This window comes from Salvelinus alpinus, chromosome 9, assembly GCF_045679555.1.
Source record: "Salvelinus alpinus chromosome 9, SLU_Salpinus.1, whole genome shotgun sequence".
NCBI classification, from domain to species: Eukaryota; Metazoa; Chordata; class Actinopteri; order Salmoniformes; family Salmonidae; genus Salvelinus; species Salvelinus alpinus.
In genome coordinates this window covers 52,058,091-52,064,090 of record NC_092094.1, presented here as the reverse complement: position 1 = coordinate 52,064,090, position 6,000 = coordinate 52,058,091, and the positions used below count along the sequence as shown (strand labels likewise).

Sequence of the window (6,000 nt, the reverse complement as noted above, 5' to 3'; positions counted from 1 at the left end):
GTTTATCTTTTATAAACAGCGTCATACAAAGTAATTCATTTAACAAGTCACCCGGGAACCAATATTTGTTTTCGATACCCGCTCAACGAATGTGTGCCATGAAAGGCATTGACATTAGACAACGCAAGTTTGGTTGCATTGACGTTGCTAAAGTGGTGGTAGTCTGATTTCCTTGACAAATCGTTTGGTTTATATAAGAAACAGATTATACACTTCGCATATTAAAAATAACCAACATCAAAACTTGTTTTACTGAAAGCAAACGAGTTCTGCACTGTGGTCGTTGTATTTTAAAGCAAACAAATGATCATTATCATTATATAAATTCCAATAGACCAATTTATAAAACCTGACACACTCTCTCTTGCTCTCTCTCTCTCTCTCTCTCTCTCGATCCTTCTCAATGTTTTCATTGTCAGTTTCTCTCGTTGCATCCATTAGGGAGAAGGAGTACTCTCCGTGCACGACAACAGTGAACACTCACTCACTTCGCCTCACTTTCAAATTGTTGCACGATGGGAAATGCTTAAAATAGTTATGGTAGCCAAGATTGACTAGCTAACAAAGTTACCAAAGAGCCTCTCAAGAGAACCTCACTTCGCGCACCAGAGTTTTAAGTGGCCCATGGCCACACAAGTTGCCTGTATTGCTTTCTCCACTGATACAGACAACATTGTCCTTTGATAATACAACGTGATACCCACAGACTGGATACATCAAGCCAAGGTAAGAATAGCCCTATTGCTATATCCGAACATTTATATTAATGTGGTGCTTTTGCTGTGGCTGTTTGTTGCTTCCCAATGTGTAGCTTAAGTCCCTGCATCATAGGTTATTAAGAGGTTATTAATGTTTTGTCATTGAGATTGATAGGCTACTATGCCTACACTTACATGTTATTTTAAAAGGGAAAATGTCAATTGAGGCGAGTTTGGTCAGTGAACAAATTACACGTAGCCTAATGATTCTGCAACATACGCCTATTGTATTTGTCATTGCATATTACATTTACAAAATATTGTGCCTACGTTGTGTTTCAGTCTGAACTACTTTGCTAAACTAAGTGTTATCAAATGCTTATTGTAAAACGATGTCTGTAGCTTAAAGTGATATAATTCCGTGCACGCTGGTTTATGTCAGCACGTTTCACTGTAATAGGCCCACAATCCGTTTAATACAAGTCGTTTTTTCTGCATTCCCCATTAACTTTGCGAGCGAGCCCTGCAGCTTGAAGATAGCTGCCTGTTGGTATTGTAGGCTATTTTAATAGGAGGTAGTTTCACGTTCGTCCACATAGTGGTAGCCGGCTACTATTCATCGAAACGACGTGCGCTTTTCTGGCCACAGGGCCACCACCTCAAGTGTAAATGCTGAGCCTTTCGGAGTTTGTTCACTGTGCGCTCGGTTTACTTCGGCGCCATGTCCAAATCAGAAAGAATTTTATTCAGTTCTAATCAACTGGAAAATGGGAATATTGTCGACGGTGCTGAGTAGGGGATGTCTCTCTCACAAGTTTACTCTCTCTCGGGTCATGGAAACTGACCTTAAAAGAATGCGTGGTGAGTCATAAATTAAAATAGACGTAACCCTTCGTTCTAAAACGGATCCATTGGGAGACAATACAGAAGAAACAAGACGTTGGTCCCAGCGAGAACACGGTGCAAAGAAAGGGGAACTTCTTGAAGTAAGTTGTTCTCAATTGGAATTCTGATTGCCTAGGCTATAGCCTACATTGAACATTAAACATTTTTGTGAACGTTTTCAAGTTGAAAACAGCATGTAGCGTAGCCTATAGACTAGACTACTTGTCTCTATATCTTTTCTTTTGACTTTGCTGTTATTATAGATGATTGCCAATGCAATAACTATTATGGTGGACAATTACGAAATGTCATTTAATTGATTGTCATATGAACGTAGCGATTTAGGAGGAGCGTTTATTTCGTCATGCTTCACACACTTCGACTGACATTTAGAACTGTACGTTCTGCCTTGCACTTAACAGTATGGGCTTTTTGTAGGCTATCTTGTGGAAGAGTGAACGTTTCGTTGAGGTTTCGTGGGGTGAACTTAATGATACGTTTACATGTCAGGGTGTAGGAGGACAAGGCGCACTGAAGCATCATAGCCTTTCTGGAAAAGCGAGATAGGTCATCACTTTAGGGAGTTTCCTAAATTTAGTTCTCAGATAATGCGTCTCGGAGTGCTGCACGCCCGGTGATAACGTTTTGAAAGAGAGCCCTCGCACGCACTGGCGATCAAAATGAATTCACGTGCCAGTGATGCGGTTTTAAAACAACTAAAAAGGAAATTCACTGGATTGTGGTAATATCCAGGATCAGTGCCACACAGATTTCTTTGTTTTATCCCTCTAACTTGTTGACACTGAGAGTGACATCCAGGTAAGAAGGACACACAACGTTCCACCCCATTTTTCTACTAATTAATCTAGCATATAATTGAAATGGAGCAGCCTTATTGCTATTTGGACACATTTCAAATCCATTATCTCGAATTTAAATAGTGCCTATATTCTTCATCTTAAGTGTAATTGTCTGTGCTCTCTAGCTAGCCAATTGAGAAGCACATTCCCGTTGTAAGCGAGAGTGTCTGTTTGAAAAACAATCCGACGACGGGAACCTTCGCGGGGGTGAAGTTGATCTCGTATGCCAATTTGTTTTGAGCAGGTGCTGTGGGTTAAAGTTTCCTCATAAGGTAAAGTGGCATTAGAGTGCAGTCCACGTTCAAATGGCAGACTTATAAATAGGCAGCCAATTCAGCACATTGTCCCGGGACGTGCTATCCACTGTCTGAGCAACCATACAGTCGCGGCGCACCTGTAGCTCGCCTGGATTTAGTTATGGACCGTTCATTTGTCGTTTCAGCGGTCGTTTCTTATATGATCTGCGCACAAATACAGCCGTCCTCATCATTCACACTAAACCTTTACATTATAGCCTATTAATTATGTCAGTCCCATCAAACACGTTCATATAGGTTAGCCTTGTAACTGCCCCCAAGTGTAGGCTAACATGTCCAACTATTTAGGCCTATTAAAACACATACCTAATATGATAAATACCTTCAAGAAGTAATACAAAAAAACACAATAAACCGTGCATTGAGAAAACTGTGACTCATTGTCATTTCATAATTAGGCTATGATTAGCCCCAGGCCTGGAACTTCTTGATTTTAGGGGCAAGTCCATTTTCCTTCAAGAGGTTCCCAATCTGCCAGGGCACCAAGGTCATCTGCAAGGGTACCAAGACCATTAACAAACATAGGCAATTGATTTGATTGGTTTGAAAACTGAAAAACAGTAGCTATTCTGTTAATTAAGAATAACATAAGTGCATGTAAATGTACATAAATAGTTAGCCTACATGTCAAAGTGTAGGTGATAGACATTGGCTACAACCTGTCATGTCCAGACTTATGCTGACATGAGGGAGGCGCCTGAAAATAAATGTTATAATAACCCATTCTTGAAAATATTGCATCTGCTTGAGCTAAACCTTACCTCATGGTATATTTAAGCAATAATGAGACTTTTAATTGTATATACAGTACCAGTCAAAATTTGGACATACCGACTTATTCAAGGGTATTTTCTTTATTTTGTACTATTTACTACGTTGTAGAATAATAGTGAATACATCACAACTATGAAATAACACATATGGACTCATGTAGTAACCCAAAAAGTGTTAAACAAATCCAAATCTATTTTATATTTGAGATTCTTCAAAGTAGCCACTCTTTGCCTTGATGACAGCTTTGCACATTCTTGGCATTCTCTCAACCAGATTCACCTGGAATGCTTTTCCAACAGTCTTGAAGGAGTTCCCACATATGCTGAGCACTTGTTGATGTCTTTTCCTTCACTCTGCAGTCCAACTCATCCCAAACCATCTCAATTGGGTAGAGGTTGGGTGATTGTGGAGGTCAGGTCATCTGATGCAGCACTCCATCACTCTCCTTGGTATAATAGCTCTTACACAGCCTGGAGGTGTGTTTTGGGTCATTGTCCTGTTGAAAAACAAATGATAGTCCCACTAAACGCAATCCATATGGGATGGCGTATCGCTGCAGAATGTTGTGGTAGCCATGCTAGTTAAGTGTGCCTTGAATGTTAAATCAATCACAACAGTGTCACCAGCAAAGCACCCCCACACCATCACACCTCCTCCTCCATGCTTCATGGTGAGAACCACACATTCAGAGATCATCCGTTCACCTACTCTGCGTCTCACAAAGACACGGCAGTTGGAACCAAAAATCTCAAATCTGGACTCATCAGACCAAAGTACAGATTTCCACCGGTCTAATGTCCATTGCTCGTGTTTCTTGGCCCAAGCAAGTAATTTCTTCTTATTGGTGTCCTTTAGTAGTGTTTACCATGAAGGCCTGATTCACACAGTCTCCTCTGAACAGTTGATGTTGAGATGTGTCTGTTACTTGAACTCTGTGAAGCATTTATTTGGGCTGCAATTTATGAGGCTGGTAACTCTAATGAACTTATCCTCTGCAGCAGAGGTAACACTGGGTCTTCCTTTCCTGTGGCGGTCCTCATGTGAGCCAGTTTCATCATAGCGCTTGATAGTTTTTGCGACTGCACTTGAAGAAACTTCTCAAAATTTTCCAGATTGACTGACCTCCGTGTCTGAAAGTAATGATTGACTGTCGTTTCTCTTTGCTTATTTGAGTGGTTCTTGCCGTAATATGGACTGGGTCTTTTACCAAATAGGGCTATATTCTGTCTACCACCCATACTTTGTCACAACACAACTGGTTGGCTCAAACGCATTAAGAAGGAAAGAAATTCCACAAATTAACTTTTAACAAGGTACACCTGTTAATTGAAATGCATTCCAGGTGACTACCTCATGAAGCTGGTTGAGAGAATGTCAAGAGTCTGCAAAGCTGTCATCAATGCAATGGGTTGCTTCTTTGAAGAATCTCAAATATATTTTGATTTGTTAACTTCTTATGGGCAGGTGCGTTCCACCCTGGCCAACATCCGGTGAAATTGCAGAGCGCAAATTTCAAATTACAGAAATATAAATATTTAACATTCATGAAAATACAAGTATTATACATCAAAATAAGATTAACTGCTTGTTAATCCAGCCGCCGTGTCAGATTTCAAAAAGGATTTACGGCGAAAGCACACCATGCGATTATCTGAGGACAGCGCCCCGCATACAAAAACTTGAAAAACATTTTTCAACCAGGCAGGTGCGACACGAAAGTCAGAAATAGCGATATAATAAATGCCTTACCTTTGAAGATCTTCTTCAGCTGGCACTCCGAAAGGTCCCAGTTACATCACAAATGGTCCTTTTGTTCGATAAAGTCCTTCTTTATATCCATAAAAACTCAGTTTAGCTGGCGCGCTTCATTCAATAATCCACCGGTTTCCCTCCATCAAAATGCATACAAAATTAATCCCAAACGTTACCAATAAACTTATCCAAACAAGTCAAACAACGTTTATAATCAAACCTCAGGTACCCTAATACGTAAATAAACGATACAATTTAAGACGGAGAATAGTATGTTCATTACCGGAGATAAATAACAAAGAACGCGCTTTCACCCACGCGCATGGAAACACTACAGCCAAAATGGGAGCCACTTAGAAAAACTTCAACTTCTAGCTAATTCTTCCAAAAACCAGCCTGAAACTCTTTCTAAAGACTGTTGACATCTAGTGGAAGCCCTAGGAACTGCAATCTGGGAGGACTTCGCCTCATAATAGACATGAAAGCCATTGGATACAGTGGAAGGCTGAGTTTCTTTTTTTTTTATGGTGTGTCCTCGGGGTTTCGCCTGCCATATCAGTTCTATTATACTCACAGACATCATTTTAACAGTTTTAGAAACTTTAGAGTGTTTTCTATTCATATCTACCAATTCTATGCATATCCTAGCTTCTGGGCATGAGTAACAGGCTGTTTACTTTGGGCACGCTTTTCATCCGGACGTGAAAATACTGC

At 40.3% G+C, this 6,000-nt stretch overlaps 1 protein-coding gene across 6 annotated transcripts in view; it reads left to right on the top strand.

The window, feature by feature from the left end:
* Nucleotides 1-436: 436 nt before the first annotated feature.
* LOC139584005 (transcription factor SOX-6-like) overlaps nt 437-6,000 on the top strand; it is a 153,377-nt gene continuing 147,813 nt past the window's right edge. For 2 of the 6 annotated variants that reach the window (XM_071415520.1, XM_071415523.1), the window contains exon 1: nt 437-726. The gene's annotated coding sequence lies outside the window, so the exon portion shown is untranslated. Of the gene's footprint in view, nt 727-1,256; nt 1,685-2,379; nt 2,403-6,000 lie in introns of those variants that run through there. The other 4 variants (XM_071415524.1, XM_071415522.1, XM_071415519.1 and 1 more) reach the window with 4 other exon arrangements.